This window comes from Trachypithecus francoisi, unplaced genomic scaffold (genome assembly GCF_009764315.1).
Source record: "Trachypithecus francoisi isolate TF-2019V2 unplaced genomic scaffold, Tfra_2.0 Lachesis_group13, whole genome shotgun sequence".
NCBI classification, from domain to species: domain Eukaryota; kingdom Metazoa; phylum Chordata; class Mammalia; order Primates; family Cercopithecidae; genus Trachypithecus; species Trachypithecus francoisi.
The window spans coordinates 82,614,859-82,638,503 of record NW_022681458.1 but is presented as its reverse complement, the minus strand read 5'-3'; the positions used below and the strand labels follow the sequence as shown (position 1 = coordinate 82,638,503).

Below are 23,645 nucleotides of genomic sequence, written 5' to 3'. Positions count from 1 at the left end.
CCAAAGGGAAGAAAGGGAACCATCAGGACAGCAGTGTGTGAACTCTGCAAGGATATTTTGGGAAGAGGACTTTCAGACAACACTTCTACCCATGTGAGCATAAAAGAGCAGCATTTCTAGAAAACGTCAGTATGGATATGGAAGTTTTTGCTGCCAAGAACAGATTCCTTGACGTGCTGAGACCCCTACCTCAAAACAACCTCAATTTCCCCACCCCTAGGATTCCTGATATTGAGATAAAACTTCACACATATGTGTATAGTAGCAGTCCCCATCTGGTTTAAAGAATGGCAGACAGGGCTATTGAATGAGAACTGAGCAGAACATTTCCCCACCCCAGTTCTCAGGTGTATTAATTTAACTCTCAGGCAGTTAGGTCCACATGGATCTGTGCAAATCCATGACTATATCTGGAAAAGCAACTTAAGATGTTTAGTACCAAGGGGCAGAAAGTAGCACCTCTCGTTTTATACAAAAGAAGGGACAAAGCCAAGGTGAGCTCTAGAAGAGACTATCACTATAAAACAGGGTTTAAGACTGAGGATTTTGGAGTGAGAGGTGCTCAGGTTCAAATCCCACCTTTGTAATTTACAGACTCAGTAACTCTGGGCAAATCTCTTAAGCTTTTTGAGGCTCAGTTTCTAAAGAATAGGGGAAACATTTAAATATGATATATGATAAAATGCATGTATTGTTTGTTTATTATTTATCTGCTATAACCAGCATTATGCAAAGCATATTATATATCTGATCATGTTTAGTCAGGGACTGAAATATGCTTTGCATAATGCTGGTTATAGCAGATAAACAATAAATGGTGCCTTGTGTCATTATTATGTCTTTAACTGGGCATTTATAAGATGGTATAGCATAGTGGTTAGGAGCATGCATTCCAAATCTAGGTTGCTTGGATTCAAATATTTTCACCTTGACCAAACTAGCCAGTCTCCTCTGACCTCTCGTTTCAACTAGGCTTCACCTTTGGCCTATAAAGACTTAAAAGGGCAGGGCACAATGGCTCACACCTGTAATCCCAGCACTTTGGGAGGCTGAAGTGGGTGGATTGCTTCCCTCCTGGAGTATGAAACCAGCCTGGGCAACATGGGTAAAACCCTATCTCTGCAAAAAATACAAAAATTCGTGAGGTTTGGTGGTGCATGCCTGTTGTCTCAGCTACTTGGGAGGCTGAGATGGAATGATCATTTGAGCCCAGGAGGCGGAGGTTGCAGTGAGCTGAGATAGCACCACTGCACTCCAGCCTGGGCAACAGAGAGAATCCCTGTTAAAAACAAAAAAGACTTGAACAAAACACTAACACCATTTTTAGTAACTCAAGTCTGCATCCCTAAGATGACCCTGACCTTAACCCTCTTCAAGTGCCTGTCTGACAAAACTCAAGGCTACCAAAAGAATTTACTGTTTGTTCCAGCCGATGCCTGAAGATAGGACTTGTCCTCCAGCCTCTGTGGGAGAGTAGAAGCCTAACTACCATAAATACCAGTTAATAAACTCAGACAGATTTCACATGGACCAAACCTCCTTCTCACTTTTTGTAATTTTTCACTTCTCCGACTCTCCCGAGCCTCCACTCACTCCCCACTGGATTTCCTCTTCTCCCTTTAAAATGCCCAGTAACTGAGGTGGAGCAAGATAGCGGAAGGGACATCAAATTGAAAAACTATCCACACAAAAAATGCATCTACATAAGAACAAAAATCAGGTGAGTGATCACAGTACCTGGTTTTAAGCTCATATCATTGAAAGAAGAAGTGAAGAGAGTAGAAAAGACAGTCTTGAATTGCTAATACCATCCCTGTCCCATCCCCTGGCAGCAGCCTCATGGTACAGACAGAGAATCTGTACATTTGTGGGTAGGAGAGTGCAGTGATCGTGGAACTTTGCATTGGAACTCAGTGCTTCCTGTCACAGTGGAAATTAATGCAGTGCAGAATTCAGCTGCCGTCTATAGAAGGAGCATTTACATCAGCTCTAGACAGAGGGGAATTGCCCATGCCAGCACTCAGTTCCAGCAAGCTCTACCAGCTTAGGCTAAAGTGCTCTGGGACCCTAAATAAACTTGAAAGGCAGTCTACACAACAAGGACTGCAGTTTCTGGGCAAGTCCTGGAGCTGGGCTGGGCTCAGGGCCAGGGGACTTGGGGGACATACAATTCAATGATATATCAGCTGGAATAGCCAAGGGAGTGCTTGTGCCACCCCTCCCCCAAACTCAGGCAGTGCAGCTCACAGCTCCAGGAGAGACTCCTTACTTCTGCTTGAGGAGATGAGAAGGAAGGATAAAGATAACTTTGTCTCGCAACATATATATCAGCACAGCTATGATAGGATAGCGTACTAGACAGAGTTGTGAGGCCCCCATTCCAGGCCTTAGCTCCTGACCTTGAGTCCTTGAAGGATTCATCAACTGCTGACTAAAGGGATTTTGGGCCTTGAATTATCAACAGTGGTAGCCAGGCAGCACTTGCCATGGACACTGGGTAAGGCTCAAAGCTGTGTTAGCTTCAAGTGTGATTCAACACATTCCCAGCCATAATGACAGGATCAAATTCACACATAACAGTATTAACCTTAAATGTAAATGGGCTAAATGCTCCAATTAAAAAACACAGACTGGCAAATTGGATAAAGAGTCAAGACCCATCAGTGTACTGTATTCAGGAGACCCATCTCACGTGCAGAGTCACGCATAGACTCAGAATAAAGGGATGGAGGAAGATCTACCAAGCAAATGGAAAACAAAAAAAAAAGCCAGGGTTGCAATCCTAGTCTCTGATAAAACAGACTTTAAACCAACAAAGATCAAAAAAGACAAAGAAGGCCATTACATAATGGTAAAGGGATCAATTCAACAAGAAGAGCTAACTATGCTAAAATATATGCACCCAATACAGGAGCACCCAGATTCATAAAGCAAGTCCTTAGAGACCTATAAAGAGACTTAGACTCCCACACAATATAATGGGAGATTTTAACACCCCACTATCAACATTAGACAAATCAACGAGACAGAAAGTTAACAAGGATATGCAGAAATTGAACTCATCTCTGCACCAAGCGGACCTAATAGACATCTACAGAACTCTCCACCCCAAATCAAGAGAATATACATTCTTCTCAGCACCACATTGCACTTATTCCAAAACTGACCACATGGTTGGAAGTAAAGCACTCCTCAGCAAATGTAAAGAACAGAAATTATAACAAACTGTCTCTCAGATCACAGTGCAATCAAACTAGAACTCAGGATTAGAAACTCACTCAAAACCACTCAACTACATGGAACTGAACAACCTGCTCCTGAATGACTACTGGGTACATAACGAAATGAAGGCAGAAATAAAGATGTTCTTTGAAACCAATGAGAACAAAGACACAACATACAAGAATGTCAAGGACACCTTTAAAGCAGTGTGTAGAGGGAGATTTGTAACACTAAATGCCCACGAGAGAGAGCAGGAAAGATCTAAAATTGACACCCTAACAACACAATTAAAAGAACTAGAGAAGCAAGTGCAAACACATTCAAAAGCTAGCAGAAGACAAGAAATAACTAAGATCAGAGCAGAACTGAAGGAGATAGAGACACAAAAAAACCCTTCAAATAATCAATGAATCCAGGAGCTGGTGTTTTGGAAAGATCAACAAAACTGATAGCCCACTAGCAAGACGAATAAAGAAGAAAAGAGAGAAGAATCAAATAGATCCAATAAAAAATGATAAAAGGAATATGACCACTGATCTCCCAGAAATAAAAACTACCATCAGAGACTACTATAAACACCTGTACACAAATAAACTAGAAAACATAGAAGAACTGGATAAATTCCTGGACACATATACCCTCCCAAGACTAAACCAAGAAGAAGTTGAATCTGTGAATAGATCAGTAACAGGCTCTGAAATTGAGGCAATAATTAATAGCTTACCAACCAAAAAATGTCCAGGGCCAGATGGATTCACAGCCGAATTCTACTAGAGATACAAGGAGGAGCTGGTACCATTCCTTCTGAAACTATTCCAATCTGAAACTAATCCAAGAAAAAGAGGGAATCCTCCCTAACTCATTTTATGAGGCCGGCATCATCCTGATACCAAAGCCTGGCAGAGACACAACAAAAAAAGAGAATTTTAGACCAATATCCCTGATGAACATCGATGCAAAAATCCTCAATAAAATACTGGCAAACTTAATCCAGCAGCACATCAAAAAGTCAATCCACCATGATCAAGTGGGCTTCATCCCTGGGATGCAAGACTGGTTCAACATGTGCAAACCAATAAATGTAATCCAGCATATAAACAGAACCAAAGACAAAAACCACATGATTATCTCAATAGATGCAGAAAAGGCCTTCGAAAAAATTTCAACAGGTCTTCATCTTAAAAACTCTCAATAAATTAGGTATTGATGGGACGTATATCACAATAATAAGAGCTATTTATGACAAACCCACAGCCAATATCATTATTGAATGAGCAAAAACTGGAAGCATTCCCTTTGGAAACTGGCACAAGACAGGGATGCCCTCTCTCACCACTCCTATTCAACATAGTGCTGGAAGTTCTGGCCAGGGCAATCAGGCAGGAGAAAGAAATAAATGGTATTCGATTAGGAAAAGAGGAAGTCAAATTGTCCCTGTTTGCAGATGACATGATTGTATATCTAGAAAACCCCATCATCTCAGCCCAAAATCTTAAGCTGATAAGCAACTTCAGCAAAGTCAGGATACAAAATTAACGTGCAAAAATCACAAGCATCCTTATACACAAATAACAGACAGACAGCCAAATCATGAGTGAACTCCCATTCACAATTGCTTCACATAGAACAAAATACCTAGTAATCCAACTTACAAGGGATGTGAAGGACCTCTTCAAGGAGAACTACAAACCATTGCTCAGTAAAATAAAAGAGGACACAAATAAATGGAAGAACATTCCATGCTCATGGATAGGAAGAATCAATATTGTGAAAATGATCATACTGCCCAAGGTAATTTATAGATTCAATGCCATCCCCATCAAGCTACCAATGACTTTCTTCACAGAATTGGAAAAAACTACTTTAACATTCATATGGAACCAAAAAAAAGCCCGCATAGCCAAGTCAGTCCTAAGCCAAAAGAACAAAGCTGGAGGCATCATGCTACCTGACTTCAAACTATACTGCAAGGCTACAGTAACCAAAACAGCATGGTCCTGGTACCAAAACAGAGATATAGACCAATGGAACAGGACAGAGCCCTCAGAAATAATACCACACATCTACAAACATCTGATCTTTGACAAACCTGACAAAAACAAGAAATGGGGAAAGGATTCCCTATTTAATAAATGGTGCTGGGAAAACTGGCTAGCCATAAGTAGAAAGCTAAAACTGGATCCCTTCCTTATACCCTATGCAAAAATTAATTCAAGATGGATTAGAGACTTAAATGTTAGACCTAAAACTATAAAAACCCTAGAAGAAAACCTAGGCAATACCATTCAGGACATAGGCATGGACAAGGACTTCATGTCTAAAACACCAAAAGCAATGGCAACAAAAGCCAAAATTGACAAACGGGATCTAATTAAACTAAAGGGCTTCTGCACAGCAAAAGAAACTACCATCAGAGTGAACAGGCAACCTATAGAATGGGAGAAAATTTTTGCAATCTACTCATCTGACAAAGGGCTAATATCCAGAACCTACTAAGAACTCAAACAAATTTACAAGAAGAAAACAAACAACCCCATCAAAAAGTGGGCAAAGGATATGAACAGACACTTCTCAAAAGAAGACATCTATGCAGCTAAGAGACACATAAAAAAATGCTCATCATCACTGGCCATCAGAGAAATGCAAATCAAAACCACAGTGAGATACCATCTCACACCAGTTAGAATGGTGATCATTAAAAAGTCAGGAAACAACAGGTGCTGGAGAGGATGTGGAGAAATAGGAACACTTTTACACTGTTGGTGGGACTGTAAACTAGTTCAACCATTGTGGAAGACAGTGTGGCAATTCCTCAAGGATCTAGAACTAGAAATACCATTTGACTCAGCCATCCCATTACTGGGTATATACCCAAGGGACTATAAATCATGCTGCTATAAAGACACATGCACACATATGTTTATTGTGGCACTATTCACAATAGCAAAAACTTGGAACCAACCCAAATGTCCGTCAACGATAGACTGGATTAAGAAAATGTGGCACATATACACCATGGAATACTATGCAGCCATAAAAAAGGATGAGTTCATGTCCTTTGTAGGGACATGGATGAAGCTGTGGATGAAGCTGGAAACCATCATTCTCAGCAAACTATCGCAAGGACAGAAAACCAAACACCACATTTTCTCACTCATAGGTGGGAATTGAACAATGAGAACACTTGGACACAGGAAGGGGAATATCACACACTGGGGCCTGTTGTGTGGTGGTGAGGGGGAGGGATAGCATTAGGAGATATACCTAATGTAAATGATGAGTTAATGGGTGCCACACACCAACATGGCACATGTGTACATATGTAACAAACCTGCACATTGTGCACATGTACCGTAGAACTTAAAGTACAATAATAATAAAAAAAAATGCTAAAGAGAGTTCTTCAATCTCAAAGTAAAGGATGTTGATAAGCAACAAAAAATTGTTTACACATACAAAACTTGCTGATAAGAGTAAATACATAGAAAAACAGAAAATTGTAATACTGTAATTGTGGTGTGTAAACTAGTCATATCTTGAGTAGAAAGACTAAAAGATGAATAATCAAAAATAATAACTACAACTTTTCAAGACAGATAGTACAATAAGATATAAATAGAAACAACACAAAACTAGAAAAAAGGGGGAACAAAGTCAAAATATAGAGATTTTTAAATTAGTTTTCTTTTTGTTAATTCGTTTGTTTATGCAATCAATGTTAAATTCTTGTCAGTTTAAAATAATGGGTTATAAGATATTATTTGCAAGTCTCATGATAACCTCAAAAAAAAAAAATACAACAGGTACACAAAAAATCAAAAGCAAGAAGTTTATACCACCAGAGAAAACCATCTTCACCAAAGGGAAGACAGGAAGGAAGAGAAGACTACAAAACAAGTAACAGGCCGGGCGCGGTGGCTCACGCCTGTAATCCCAGCACTTTGGGAGGCCGAGGTGGGCGGATCACGAGGTCAGGAGATCAAGACCATCCTAGCTAACACGGTGAAACCCCGTCTCTACTAAAGAAAAAAAAAAAAAAATAGCCAGGCGTGGTGGCGGGCGCCTGTAGTCCCAGCTGCTCGGGAGGCTGAGGCAGGAGAATGGCGTGAACCGAGGAGGCGGAGCTTGCAGTGAGCCGAGATCACGCCACTGCACTCCAGCCTGGGAGACAAAGTGAGACTCTGTCTCAAAAAAAAAAAAAAAAAAAGTAACAAAATAATAGCAGCAAGTCCTTACTTAATAATAACATTGAATGTTAAATGGACTAACCTCACTTATCAAAAGACATAGCATGGCTGAATGGATAAAAAATAAGACCCAGTGATTTGTTACCTACAAGAAACACACTTCACCTATAAAACATACATAGACTAAAAATAAAGGGATGAAAAATGTTATCCTATGCAAATGAGAATCAAAAAGACAAAAACTATAAAAAGGGACAATGAAGATCATTATAAAATGATAAAGGGATCAATTTAGCAAAAGATATAACAATTATAAATATACATACACCCAACACTGGAGCACCCAGATATATAAAGCAAATACTATTAGAACTAAAGAGAAAGATAGATCCCAATACAATAATACCTGGAGACTTCAACACCACACTTTCAACATCGGATGGATCTTCCAGACAGAAAGTCAACAAAGAAACATTAGACTTAATTTTCACTATAGACCGAGTGGACCTAATAGATATACAGAACATTTCATCCAATGGCTGCAGAATACACATTCTTTTCTTCAACACATGGATTATCCTCAAGGACAGACTACATGTTAGGCCACAAAACAAGTCTCACAACATTAAAAAAAAATTACATCAAATATCTTCTCTGACCACAGTGGAATAACACTAAAAATCAGTAACAAGAGGAATTTTAGGAACTATATAAACACACGGGAATTAAATAATATGCTCCTGAATGACCAGTGAGTTCATGAAGAAATTAAGAAGGAAATTGAAACTTTTCTTGAAAGAATTGATAGCAGAAACACAACATATCAAAACCTGATACGGTTTGTATCTGTGTCTCCACCCACATCTCATGTTGAATTGTAATCCTCAATGTTGGAAGTGGAGCCCAATGGGAGGTGATTGGCTCACGGGGACAACAAAAGCACTACTAAGAGGAAAGCTTATGGTTACAAGTGCCTACATCAAAAAAGTGGAAAAGCTTCAATAAACAACCAACCCAATGATGCATCTCAAAGTACTGGAAAAGCAAGAGCAAACCAAACTCAAAATTAGAAGAAAAGGAATAATAAAGATCAGAGCAGAAACAAATGAAATTGAAACGAAGAAAACAATACAAAAGATCAACAAAATGAAAAGATTTTTTTGGCAAAGATAAATAAAACTGGCAAACCTCTAGCCAGACTAAGAAAAAAAGAGAAAAGACCCAAAATAAATAAAATCAGAGATGAAAAAGGAGACATTACAGCCAATACTGCAGAAATTCAAAGGATCATTAGAGGCTACTATGAGTAACTATGTGCCAATAAATTGGAAACCCTAGAAGAAACGGATACATTCCTAGACACATACAACCTACCAAGATTGACCCACGAAGGAATTCAAAACCTGAACAGACCAATTACAAGTAACAAGATTGAAGCCATAATAAAAAGTATCTCAGCAAAGAAAAGCCTATGATCCAATGGCTTCACTGCTGAATTTTACCAAACATTAAAAAAACCCAAAAACCTAATACCAATCTTACTCAAACTATGTCAAAAAATAGAGGAAGAGGGAATCCTTCCAACCTCATTCTATCAGGTCAGTATTAATTTGATCCCCAAATCAAAGCACATCAAAAAAAGAAAACTACAAGCCAATATCTTTGATTAACATTGATGTGAAAATCCTCAACAAAATAATAGCAAATAGAATTCAACAACACATTAGAAAGATCATTCATCATGACCAAGTGGAATTTATCCCATGGATGCAAGGATGGTTTAACATATGTACATTGATCGATGCAATACACTGTATCAACAGAATGAAGGACAAAAACCATATGACCATTTCAATTGATGCTGAAAAAGCATTTAATAAAATTCAACATCCCTTCATGATAAAAACTCTCAAAAAGTTTTGTATAGAAGGAACATACCTCAACACAATAAATATCATATATGACAGACCCACAGCTAGTATCACACTTAATGGAGAATAACTGAAAACCTTTCCTCTAAGATATGGAACATGACAAGGATGCCCACTTTCACCACTGTAATTTAACATATTACTGGAAGTCCTAGCTAGAGAAATCAGACAAGAGAAAGAAATAAAGGACCATCAAATTGGAAAGGGAGAAGTCAAATTATCCTGTCTGCAGATTATATGATCTTATATTTGAAAAAACTTAAAGACTCCATCAAAGAACTAGTAGAACTGATACATTCAGTAAAGTGTCAGGATACAAAGTCAACATACAAAAATCAGTATGCCAACATACAAAAATCTATATGCCAACAGCAAGCAATCTGAAAAAGAAATAAATAGCTACAAATAAAATCTGATAGTGAATGAGTGAGTAATCATGAGAGCTGGTTGTCTTAAAAGTGGCACCTCCCCACTCCCTGCTCCTGCCATGTAAGATGTCTGCTTTGCTTTCTGCCATGAATAAGAGCTCCCTCAGGCCTCCCCAGAAGCAGAGGTGCCCATGATTCCTGTACAGGCTGCATAACTGTGAGGCAATTTAACTTCTTTTCTCTATAAATTACCCAATCTCAGCATTTCTTCACAGAAATGTGAGAATGAACTAATACATGAACCCAGAAACAAATCCATACATCTAGAGTGAAATCATTTTCGACAAAGCTGCCAAGAACATTGTCGACAAAAGAACAGATTCTTAAAAATAAATGGTGCTGGGAAAATTCGACATCTAAATGCAGAAGAATGAAACTAGACCCCTATCTCTTGCCATGTACCAAAATCTCAGGTATTTCTCTACAGAAATGTGAGAATGAACTAATACATGAACCAGAAACAAATCCATACATCTAGAGTGAAATCATTTTCGACAAAGCTGCCAAGAACATTGTCGACAAAAGAACTGTCTCTTCAAAATAAATGGTGCTGGGAAAATTGGACATCAAAAATCAAATCAAAATGCATTAAAGACTTAAATCTAAGATCTCAGACTATGAAAATACCACAAGAAAACGGGAAAACTCTCCAAGACATTGGAATGGGGAAAGATTTCTTGAGTAATACTCCACAAACACAGGCATCTAAAGCAAAAATGGACAAATGGGGAACACATCAAGTTAAAAGGCATGGTGGCTCACGCCTGTAATCCCAGCACTTTGGGAAGCCGAGGCTGACAGAGATCACCTGAGGTCAGGAGTTCAAGACCAGCCTGGCCAACAGGGTGAAACCCTGTCTCTACTAAAATACAAAAATTAGCAGGGCATGGTAGCATGAGCCTGTAATCCCAGCTACTTGGGAGGCTGAGGCAGGAGAATTGGGTGAACCTGGGAGGCGGAGGTTGCAGTGAGCCAAGTTTGTGCCACTGCACTCCAGCCTGGGCAACAGAGCAAGACCCTGTGTCAAAAAAATAAAAATAAAAGCAAAAAAATAAAAGAAAAACTTCTGCACAACAAAGGAAACAGTCAACAAAGTGAAGAGACAAGCTACAATATGGAAGAAAATTTTTGCAAACTATCCATCTGACAAGGGATTCATAACCCGATTATATAAGGAGCTCAAACAACTCTATGGGGAAAAAAATTTGATTTTAAAATGGACAAAAGATCTGAACACACATTTCTCAAAAGAAGACATGCCAGCACTTTGGGAGGCCGAGACGGGCGGATCACGAGGTCAGGAGATCGAGACCATCCTGGCTAACATGGTGAAACCCCGTCTCTACTAAAAAATACAAAAAACTAGCCGGGCGACATGGCGGGCGCCTGTAGTCCCAGCTGCTTGGGAGGCTGAGGCAGGAGAATGGCGTAAACCCAGGAGGCGGAGCTTGCAGTGAGCTGAGACCCGGCCACTGCACTCCAGCCTGGGCGGCAGAGCGAGACTCCGTCTCAAAAAAAAAAAAAAAAAAAGAAGACATGCAAATGGCAAACAGGTATATGAAGATGTGCTCAGCATCACTGATCATCAGAGAAATGCAGATCAAAACTACAATGAAATATCATCTCACCCCAGTTAAAATGGCTTTTATCTAAAGACAGGCCACAAGTGCTGGCAAGGATGTGGAGAAAAGGGAACACTCATATGCTGTTGGTGGGAATGTAAATTAGTACAACCACTATGGAGAACAGTTTGAAGGTTCCTCAAACAACTAAAAATAGAGCTACATATGATCCAGCAATCCTACTCTTAGGTATATGCCCAAAAGAAAGGAAATGAGTATATCAAAGAGATATTTGCACTCCCATGTTTATTGTAGCACTGTTCACAATAGCCAAGATTTGGAAGCAACCTGTGTCCATCAACAGATGAATGGCTAAGGAAGACATGGTACATACACTTAATGGAGTACTATATTCAGCCATAAAAAGAATGAGATCCTGTCATTTGCAACAACATGGATGGAACTGGAGGTCATTATGTTAAGTAAGCCAGGCACAGAAACACAAACTTCGTATGTTCTCATTTATTTATGGGAGCTAAAAAGTAAAACAATTGAACTCATGGAGACAGAAAGTAAAAGGATGGTTACCAGAGGCTGGGAAGGGCAGTAGAGGAGGCAGGGAGAGAGGAGTGACGGTTAATGAGTACAAAGAATATAGTTAGATAGAATGAATAAGATGTAGTATTTGATAGCACCACAGGGTGACTACGGTGAACCATAATTTATTGTACATTTCAAAATAACTAAAAGAGTATAATTGGATTGTTTGTAACACAAAGAAAGACTAAATGCTTGAGGTGATGGGTACCCCATTTACCCTGATATGATTATTACTCACTGTATGCCTGTATCAAAACATCTCCTGTACACCCTAAATATATACCTCTATTATGTACCCACAAAAACTTAAAACTATAAAAATAAAGTAAAATAAAATAAAATGCTCAGTAAGCTTCATATAAATGGAAGTTGAGTTCACTTAATGCTGGGCTCTTCCCTATTGCAATAGCGTATTACTGATTAAAGTCTGTTGTTTCCACCTTGGCCGGGCGCGGTGGCTCAAGCCTGTAATCCCAGCACTTTGGGAGGCCGAGACGGGCGGATCACGAGGTCAGGAGATCGAGACCATCCTGGCTAATACGGTGAAACCCTGTCTCTACTAAAAAATACAAAAAACTAGCCGGGCGACGAGGCGGGCGCCTGTAGTCCCAGCTACTCGGGAGGCTGAGACAGGAGAATGGCGTGAACCCGGGAGGCGGAGCTTGCAGTGAGCTGAGAGCCGGCCACTGCACTCCAGCCTGGGCGGCAGAGCAAGACTCCGTCTCAAAAAAAAAAAAAAAAAAAAAAAAGAAAAAAAAAGTCTGTTGTTTCCACCTTAAGTAGTGTCTGGCTTTGTTTATCTTTGACACTTCAAAGTCTGTTAGGCTGTGTGACTTGGGGACTTTACTTAACATCTCTGTGCCTCAGTTTCCTCACTTGTAAAATAGGAGATAAAAATAATACCCCCCCCCCATAGGGTTGTTGTGAGCTCTGAATGAGTTAACATGTATAATGTACTTAGAACAGTAGCTGTTACCTTAAGTTAAATTAGGTTTAGCTTAAATCTGGCTCTTGGTAAATTTGGCCTAAAGGTTTCTCTGTATATACCGATGTAACCTAACTGGGTGTGGAAACAGACTGTAACTTACTCTTGTAATGAGTAGCCAAGTCTCAGCCCATCACAGAAGCCATACTTCAACCACTTGTAGGCAGCCACCTGTTCAAATCGTGTTCAAATAGGGCAAATGCAGAGCTGTAACCAATCTGGCTGTTTCTGCCTCTCACTTCTGTTTTCTGTATCTCGCTTTCCCTTTTCTGTCCATAGATCCTCTCTGACCACACAGAACTGCCAGAGTCACTCTGAACCTACTCTGGTTGAGGAACTGCCCGATTTGTGAATTGCTCAGTTAAACTCTGTTAAAATTAATTCATCTAATGTTTTTCTTTAAACCCTAATTTTTTTGAGCTTTTGATTTATTTTTTTCTTTATTATTATTATTATATTTTAAGTTCTAGGGTACATGTGCACAACTTGCAGTTAACCCTAATTTTTATTAGCAATGCAAGCTCTTTAATGCTAGTAAGATATAGCTATTGAAACAAGAAACATATATGTATGTATTTACGTATACACATACACACTCATCTATATCATGTATAGCAAAGTCAACTGGATTAAAAAAATAAACTTTTCATTGGGCCAGTTATTGACAAACAACAGAGTTCCTCGATACGAGAGCTTCGGATATTGACTTGGAACAGGATTGATTGATATGAAAGACCATAAATGTAAATGTATTTTAGGCCAGAAAAGTAAATACTATTTGAGCAGTAAGTTCTTTTATAAAATACATACCTGGAAATTGCAAAGGTCAGATTAAAATTTCAAACTGAACTAGATCCTCTGTGGGATTTGTGAAGTCTTGCCATGTCAATGACACCAAAGAGTGGCGGTCAAATCTGTGCCTTTGACTGCCAGGCATCTCCCAGGGCCTAGCTCCAGGAGAGCTCATGGGATGCAAAACTTCTGGGGTGCCATGCTGCTCCCTTGCTGGTTGTGAAACCAAATGAGAAAGATAGAAGATCAAGTTTTCTACCCTTTGCCCAGTCTAGGGCATGAGCTGAGATCATGCCACTGCACTCCATTTTGGGTGACAGAGTGAGACTCTGTCTCAAAAAATAAATAAATAAAAATAAAAGAAATTACTACTGTAAGGGTGCACCCTCACAGGGCATTGTGTCGTTTTTTGTCCTGCTTTATTTTCTGTTAGTTCTTAGGACTGTTAGACGGTCTTAGTCCAGGCTCCTTATATAATAAGAACCCAAGCAAGGTTATGTGCTAATGTTTTATTGGGGGGTGCTATCCCAGCGAAAAAGGGCAGGGAGGCAGCTAATGAGGGAACGGAGATACAAGATGAGGCATTGGGAAGCTGGCCACTGCTTCCCCAGAAGACATTGCTGGTGGCTCAGCTCCCGTTCATCTACTGGGTCCTTCCCATCTCTGTCTCTTATGGATCTACATTCCTTCTTCAGAGTGTTGACTCCTTGAACCTTCCTGTTGTGTTATGTGGTCCCTCGGGGCAGCAGCTAGGGAAGCCATTCTGGACTTGGGCACAGGAATTGCAGCAGCTCCTCAACCTGTGAGGAATTAGGAAGAAGGTGGGGTTTTACTACCAAGGGGACTGTGCAGGGGTAACTTCCGGCATAGGCCTGGAAAGCAGGTGGGGCCAAGTGGATCTGCGGTCTGCACAAACTGGGTCCAGGACCCTAATAATGTATATTTACTGGTTTATTATTTTCTGTCTCATTCGGAAGCATAGAGATTACTTGTTTTGCTCATTGTTCACTATATCCATAATCATAAGAACAGTGTCTGGCATATGCAAGGCATTCAATAAATATTTGTTGAATGAATTTATTGAGTTGCTACTGTGTCAGGAATTGTGATAGCTGCTAGAAGACACAAGAATTCCACCTCCTAGATAGAAAAATTAAGAAGAGAAGGGACTTTCTTGGTGCTGTTCAAAATGGGAGCAGTTTCTCTATTTTCAGACATTTGGCCTTTAGTTTACAAAAGACAGTGTGCTTCAGAATATAAGTACTCTTGATTTGACTTTGCCTGTCGTTTTGTCAGAAATGGGCCTTTAAAAAGGGATTAAATGGACTCCTTTTGCCAGCATTTGGTCTCTCTGTGCTTAATTTTCCCGATTCAGAAGATAAGCATGGCACCATGATACCTAACAAGAAGAAGAATACACTCCCTGACTGCGTGAGTGTGCTCAGGCTGCTGCAGCAGGCCCCACAGACTAGGGGGCTTCCACAACAGGAATTTATTTTCCCTCAGTTCTGGGGGCCAGGAGTCCAGGGTCCAGGTGGCAATTGGGTTGGTTTCTTATGAGGCCTCTCTCCTTGGCTTGTAGTTGGCCACCCTCTCCCTATATCTTCACATGGTTTTCCTTATGTCTGAGTCCTAACTTCCGCTTCTTATAAGGACACCAGTCATACCGGACCAGGGCCCAATTCCATCACCTTATTTTAATTTAATTATCTCTCTTTTTCTTTTTTGAGATGGAGTCTCATTCTGTCACCCAGGTTGGAGTGCAATGGCCTGGTCTCAGCCCACTGCAACCTCTACTTCCTGGGTTCAAGCGATTCTCCTGCCTTAGCCTCCCGAGTAGCTGGGACTACAGGTGCCTGCCACCACACCTGGCTAATTTTTGTATTTTTAGTAGAGATGGGGTTTCACTATGTTGGCCATGCTGGTCTCGAACTCCTGACCTTGTGATCTGTCTGCCTCAGCCTCCCCAAGTGCTGGGATTACAGGCATGAGCCACCATGCCCAGCCTTTAATTATCTCTTTAAAGGCTCTATTTCTAAGCACAACTACAGTCTCAGATATTGGGGGTTAAGACTTCAATACATGAATTTTGGGGGGACAGGGGCTATGGGGGTGGAAGATGATACATTTCAGTTCGTAGCACTAACTCTAAAGAACTTGACTTTACAAAGTGGTGATGTCCAGGCCCACTCCCTGCTGTCTCTTGCCTTCCGTGACTGCCTCCTTTTGCTCTTCTCCTTGGCCCCAGACCAAACCCAGCAAGGCAGTCAGAACAGGTCACAGAGGAATCCAGAAATCCAAGAAGAGGGTTTTGTACCAAGCAAATAAAAGAAACTGAGGGGCGGAGCAAGATGGCCGAATAGGAGCAGCTCCAGTCTCCAACTCCCAGCGCGAGCGACACAGAAGACCGGTGATTTCTGCGTTTTCAACTGAGGTACTGGGGTCATCTCGCTAGGGAGTGCCGGACAATCGGTGCTGGTCAGCTGCTGCAGCCTGACCAGCGTGAGCTGAAGCAGGGCGAGGCATCGCCTCACCTGGAAGCGCAAGGGGGAAAGGAATCCCTTTTTCCTAGCCAGGGGAACTGAGACACACAACACCTGGAAAATCGGGTAACTCCCACCCCAATACTGCGCTTTAAGGAAACAGGCACACCAGGAGAATATATCCCACACCTGCCGGGAGGGTCCCACGCCCACGGAGCCTCCCTCACTGCTAACACAGCCGTCTGCGGCGATCTATCCGCAAGGCAGCAGCGAGGCTGGGGGAGGGGCGCCCGCCATTGCTGAGGCTTAAGTAGGTAAACAAAGCCGCTGGGAAGCTCGAACTGGGTGGAGCTCACAGCAGCTCAAGGAAGCCTGCCTGTCTCTGTAGACTCTACCTCTGCGGACAGCGCACAGCTGCAGTCCATTAGGGGAAAGAGCGGGGGCGGTGCAGACGCGAACGACTCTGTCTGACAGCTTTGGGGAGAGCCGTGGATCTCCTAACGCGGAGGTTGAGATCCGAGAACGGACAGACTGCCTGCTCAGGTGGGTCCCTGACCCCTGAGTAGCCTAGCTGGGAGACATCCCCCACTAGGGGCAGTCTGACACCCCACACCTCACAGGGTGCGTCACCCCTGAGAGGAAACTTCCAAAGAAAGAATCAGACAGGTACACTCGCTGTTCAGCAATATTCTATCTTCGGCAACCTCTGCTGCTGATACCCAGGCAAACAGGGTCTGGAGTGGACCTCAAGCAATCTCCAACAGACCAACAGACAGTCCTTCTGACTGTCAGACGGAAAACTATCAAACAGGAAGGACACCTATACCAAAACCCCATCCGTACGTCACCATCATCAAAGTCCAGAGACGGATAAAACCACAAAGATGGGGAAGAAGCAGGGCAGAAAAGCTGGAAATTCAAAAATAAGAGCGCATCTCCCCCTGCAAAGGAGCGCAGCCCATCGCCAGCAACGGATCAAGCTGGTCAGAGAATGACTTTGACGAGATGAGAGAAGAAGGCTTCAGTCCATCAAACCTCTCAGAGCTAAAGGAGGAATTACGTACCCAGCGCAAAGAAACTAAAATCTTGAAAAAAAAGTGGAAGAATTGACAGCTAGACTAATTAATGCAGAGAAGATCATAAACGAAATGACAGAGATGAAAACCATGACACGAGAAATACGTGACAAATGCACAAGCTTCAGTAACCGACTCGATCAACTGGAAGAAAGAGTATCAGCGATTGAGGATCAAATGAATGAAATGAAGCGAGAAGAGAAACCAAAAGAAAAAAGAAGAAAAAGAAATGAACAAAGCCTGCAAGAAGTATGGGATTATGTAAAAAGACCAAATCTACGTCTGATTGGGGTGCCTGAAAGTGAGGGGGAAAATGGAACCAAGTTGGAAAACACTCTTCAGGATATCATCCAGGAGAACTCCCCAACCTAGTAGGGCAGGCCAACATTCAAATTCAGGAAATACAGAGAACTCCACAAAGATACTCCTCCAGAAGAGCAACTCCAAGACACATAATTGCCAGATTCACCAAAGTTGAAATGAAAGAAAAAATCTTAAGGGCAGCCAGAGAGAAAGGTCGGTTACCCACAAAGGGAAGCCCATCAGACTAACAGCAGATCTCTCGGCAGAAACTCTACAAGCCAGAAGAGAGTGGGGGCCAATATTCAACGTTCTTAAAGAAAAGAATTTTCAACCCAGAATTTCATATCCAGCCAAACTAAGCTTCATCAGTGAAGGAGAAATAAAATCCTTTACAGATAAGCAAATGCTTAGAGATTTTGTCACCACCAGGCCTGCCTTACAAGAGACCCTGAAGGAAGCCCTAAACATGGAAAGGAACACCGGTACCAGCCATTGCAAAAACATGCCAAAATGTAAAGACCATCGAGGCTAGGAAGAAACTGCATCAACTAACGAGCAAAATAACCAGTTAATATCATAATGACAGGATCAAGTTCACACATAACAATATTAACCTTAAATGTCATGGGACTAAATGCTCCAATTAAAAGACACAGACTGGCAAACTGGATCAAGAGTCAAGACCCATCAGTCTGCTGTATTCAGGAGACCCATCTCACATGCAGAGACATACATAGGCTCAAAATAAAGGGATGGAGGAAGATCTACCAAGCAAATGGAAACAAAAAGCAGGGGTTGCAATCCTAGTCTCTGATAAAACAGACTTTAAACCATCAAAGATCAAAAGAGACAAAGAAGGCCATTACATAATGGTAAAGGGATCAATTCAACAGGAAGAGCTAACTCTCCTAAATATATATGCACCCAATACAGGAGCACCCAGATTCATAAAGCAAGTCCTTAGAGACCTACAAAGAGACTTAGACTCCCATACAATAATAATGGGAGACTTCAACACTCCACTGTCAACATTAGACAGATCAACGAGACAGAAATTAACAAGGATATCCAGGAATTGAACTCATCTCTGCACCAAGCGGACCTAATAGACATCTATAGAACTCTCCACCCCAAATCAACAGAATATACATTCTTCTCAGCACCACATCGCACTTATTCCAAAATTGACCACATAATTGGAAGTAAAGCACTCCTCAGCAAATGTACAAGAACAGAAATTATAACAAACTGTCTCTCAGACCACAGTGCAATCAAACTAGAACTCAGGACTAAGAAACTCAATCAAAACCGCTCAACTACATGGAAACTGAACAACCTGCTCCTGAATGACTACTGGGTACATAACGAAATGAAAGCAGAAATAAAGATGTTCTTTGAAACCAATGAGAACAAAGATACAACATACCAGAATCTCTGGGACACATTTAAAGCAGTGTGTAGAGGGAAATTTATAGCACTAACTGCCCACAAGAGAAAGCAGGAGAGATCTAAATTGACACTCTAACATCACAATTAAAAGAACTAGAGAGGCAAGAGCAAACACATTCAAAAGCTAGCAGAAGGCAAGAAATAACTAAGATCAGAGCAGAACTGAAGGAGATAGAGACACAAAAAACCCTCCAAAAATCAATGAATCCAGGAGTTGGTTTTTTGAAAAGATCAACAAAATTGACAGACCGCTAGCTAGACTAATAAAGAAGAAAAGAGAGAGGAATCAAATAGACGCAATAAAAATGATAAAGGGGATATCACCACCGACCCCACAGAAATACAAACAACCATCAGAGAATACTATAAATGCCTCTACGCAAATCAACTAGAAAATCTAGAAGAAATGGATAATTTCCTGGACACTTACACTCTCCCAAGACTAAACCAGGAAGAAGTTGAATCCCTGAATAGACCAATAGCAGGCTCTGAAATTGAGGCAACAATTAATAGCCTACCCACCAAAAAAAGTCCAGGACCAGATGGATTCACAGCTGAATTCTACCAGAGGTACAAGGAGGAGCTGGTACCATTCCTTCTGAAACTATTTCAATCAATAGAAAAAGAGGAATCCTCCCTAACTCTTTTTATGAGGCCAACATCATCCTGATACCAAAGCCTGGCAGAGACACAACAAAAAGAGAGAATTTTAGACCAATATCCCTGATGAACATCGATGCAAAAATCCTCAATAAAATACTGGCAAACCGGATTCAGCAGCACATCAAAAAGCTTATCCACCATGATCAAGTGGGCTTCATCCCTGGGATGCAAGGCTGGTTCAACATTCGCAAATCAATAAACGTAATCCAGCATATAAACAGAACCAAAGACAAGAACCACATGATTATCTCAATAGATGCAGAAAAGGCTTTTGACAAAATTCAACAGCCCTTTATGCTAAAAACGCTCAATAAATTTGGTATTGATGGAACGTACCTCAAAATAATAAGAGCTATTTATGACAACCCACAGCTAATATCATACTGAATGGGCAAAAACTGGAAAAATTCCCTTTGAAAACTGGCACAAGACAGGGATGCCCTCTCTCACCACTCCTATTCAACATAGTGTTGGAAGTTCTGGCTAGGGCAATCAGGCAAGAGAAAGAAATCAAGGGTATCCAGTTAGGAAAAGAAGAAGTCAAATTGTCCCTGTTTGCAGATGACATGATTGTATATTTAGAAAACCCCATTGTCTCAGCCCAAATCTCCTTAAGCTGATAAGCAACTTCAGCAAAGTCTCAGGATACAAAATTAATGTGCAAAAATCACAAGCATTCTTATACACCAGTAACAGACAAGCAGAGAGCCAATCAGGAATCAAATTCCATTCACAATTGCTTCAAAGAGAATCAAATACCTAGGAATCCAGCTTACAAGGGATGTAAAGGACCTCTTCAAGGAGAACTACAAACCACTGCTCAGTGAAATCAAAGAGGACACAAACAAATGGAAGAACATACCATGCTCATGGATAGGAAGAATCAATATCGTGAAAATGGCCATACTGCCCAAGGTGATTTATAGATTCAATGCCATCCCCATCAAGCTACCAATGAGTTTCTTCACAGAATTGGAAAAAACGGCTTTAAAGTTCATATGGAACCAAAAAAGAGCCCGCATTGCCAAGACAATCCTAAGTCAAAAGGACAAAGCTGGAGGCGTCACGCTACCTGACTTCAAACTATACTACAAGGCTACAGTAACCAAAACAGCATGGTACTGGTACCACAACAGAGATATAGACCAATGGAACAGAACAGAGTCCTCAGAAATAATACCACACATCTACAGCCATCTGATCTTTGACAAACCTGAGAGAAAAAGAAATGGGGAAAGGATTCCCTATTTAATAAATGGTGCTGGGAAAATTGGCTAGCCATAAGTAGAAAGCTGAAACTGGATCCTTTCCTTACCCCTTATACGAAGATTAATTCAAGATGGATTAGAGACTTAAATGTTAGACCTAATACCATAAAAACCCTAGAAGAAAATCTAGGTAGTACCATTCAGGACATAGGCATGGGCAAGGACTTCATGTCTAAAACACCAAAAGCAACGGCAGCAAAAGCCAAATTGACACATGGGATCTAATTAAACTAAAGAGCTTTTGCACAGCTAAAGAAACTACCATCAGAGTGAACAGGCAACCTACAGAATGGGAAAAATTTTTGCAACCTACTCATCTGACAAAGGGCTAATATCCAGAATCTACCAAGAACTCAAACAATATACAAGAAAAAAACAAACACCCCATCAAAATGGGGAAAGGATATGAACAGACATTTCTCAAAGAAGACATCCATACAGCCAACAGACACATGAAAAAATGCTCATCATCACTGGCCATCAGAGAAATGCAAATCAAAACCACAATGAGATACCATCTCACACCAGTTAGAATGGCAATCATTAAGAAGTCAGGAAACAACAGGTGTTGGAGAGGATGTGGAGAAATAGGAACACTTTTACACTGTTGGTGGGATTGTAAACTAGTTCAACCATTATGGAAAACAGTATGGCGATTCCTCAAGGATCTAGAACTAGATGTACCATATGACCCAGCCATCCCACTACTGGGTATATACCCAAAGGATTATAAATTACTCTACTACAAAGATACTTGCACACGTATGTTTATTGCGGCACTATTCACAATAGCAAAGACTTGGAATCAACCCAAATGTCCATCTGTGACAGACTGGATTAAGAAAATGTGGCACATATACACCATGGAATACTATGCAGCCATCAAAAAGGATGAGTTTGCGTCCTTTGTAGGGACATGGATGCAGCTGGAAACCATCATTCTTAGCAACTAACATCACAAAAGAGAAAACAAACACCGCATGTTCTCACTCATAGGTGGGAACTGAACAATGAGATCACTTGGACTCGGGAAGGGAACATCACACACTGGGGCCTATCATGGGGAGGGGGGGAGGGAGGGATTGCATTGGGAGTTATACATGATATAAACGCCATGCACATGTACCCTAGAACTTAAAGTATAATAAAAAAAAAAAAAAAAAACAAATAAAGAAACTATCATCCCTCTGAGGTTCCTTGTTTAAATTACTATGTTTATTACATCAACACAAAATACAATAATAAACACGACAAAACCATTTTATCTTCAGGTAACGTAACTCTTCAGTGAACAGAAGTACTACTGTTAATGTTTTGGCCTTTCCAAGGTCCCGCCTGGGGTCAAAACAGTATTCAGAGAAAGAGCAGATTCTTCTCTACCTTCCCTAAAACACACACAAAGGTAACTTCTATTTTCTAAAATCCCATTCCAATAATAACAATAAAAAAAAATGCAACAGTAAGTCCATGTAGAGGAGAGGATTGCTGTTGTGTCATCAGCGTTGCAACCTGTATGTTGCTGTAGATTTCCCCCAGGTTCTGTGCATCAGTGAGGAACATAAAGGGTGTATTAGCCCTTCGGATTTTCAAGGTGATTGTTCAGTAATTCTTTCATCTAGCCGTGTACTCCGTAAAGGTCTGATTTACCTGAGTTATTTAAAAACCAGCAATAAAAGAGTCTCCAAGTGATCAAATGTATACAGATCTATCTTGTAGAATTGAAGAAACTTATAGATTTTGCTGTGACAATTCAATGGACAACCACGAAGTCTCCACTACATAATGAACTATTCACCTAGTAAAAGCTTCACATTACAATTTAATCAAAGGTCATAAACATTGCGCAAAAGTACAATATCTTATCTGTATGCCAGTAGTTTAAATGCTATTTGCTTAGTCTCAAATACATTTTCAAACAAATGACAGTTATTGCTTAACTAACACAATCTTTCTATTATTTCACTGACAAAAGAGGCAGTTTCCTGCAGTGGAAAGAGAAGATGGCTTGGAGTTAGAAGATCTAGATTCTGAACCCAGCTCTACTCACTCTGAGCCATAGTTTCCTTATGAGGATCAAGTGAGATGAAAGTGCTTTGTAAAGGAGTAATAACCATAAGAAATAATATTCTAAAGTCCATCTCTTCCATCAACTGATGTATCCCTAATTTGCACATGTATTTTGCAAGTAAAATCTTACCTCTTAAAGTAAATGTATGATGCATATTCACCACATGCAGCTGAAATGTGCAAGTTGGGTTACATAGATGGGAAAAGAGTATGTATTAAAAAGCCTTTAAGACTTGTATACTTTTGATGTACTTGATTTAGAGCCATTTAAAATTTTATTGTGTTTGTGGCTCACGCCTGTAATCCCAGCACTTTGGGAGGCTGAGGCGGGCGGATCACAAGGTCAGGAGATCGAGACCACGGTGAAACCCCGTCTCTACTAAAAATACAAAAAATTAGCCGGGTGCGTTGGCGGGTGCTTGTAGTCCCAGCGACTCAGGAGGCTGAGGCAGGAGAATGGCGTGATCCCGGGAGGCGGAGCTTGCAGTGAGTCGAGATCGCGCCACTGCACTCCAGCCGGGGGACAGAGCGAGACTCCATCTCAAAAAAAAAAAAAATTTTTTTAAAATTGTGTTTAACACATGTTCCTTTTATATTATAGGAGTGCTCTTTGAATAAGCTAACCATTT

At 40.8% G+C, this 23,645-nt stretch overlaps 1 protein-coding gene across 6 annotated transcripts in view; it reads right to left on the bottom strand.

Annotated features, from left to right (window-relative positions):
• Window positions 1–22,146: 22,146 nt before the first annotated feature.
• The window catches only part of ITGB6 (integrin subunit beta 6), an 86,199-nt gene continuing 84,700 nt past the window's right edge, over window positions 22,147–23,645 (bottom strand). For all 6 annotated transcript variants that reach the window (XM_033231334.1, XM_033231328.1, XM_033231331.1 and 3 more), the window contains one exon: window positions 22,147–22,596. The gene's annotated coding sequence lies outside the window, so the exon portion shown is untranslated. The remainder of the gene's footprint in view (window positions 22,597–23,645) is intronic.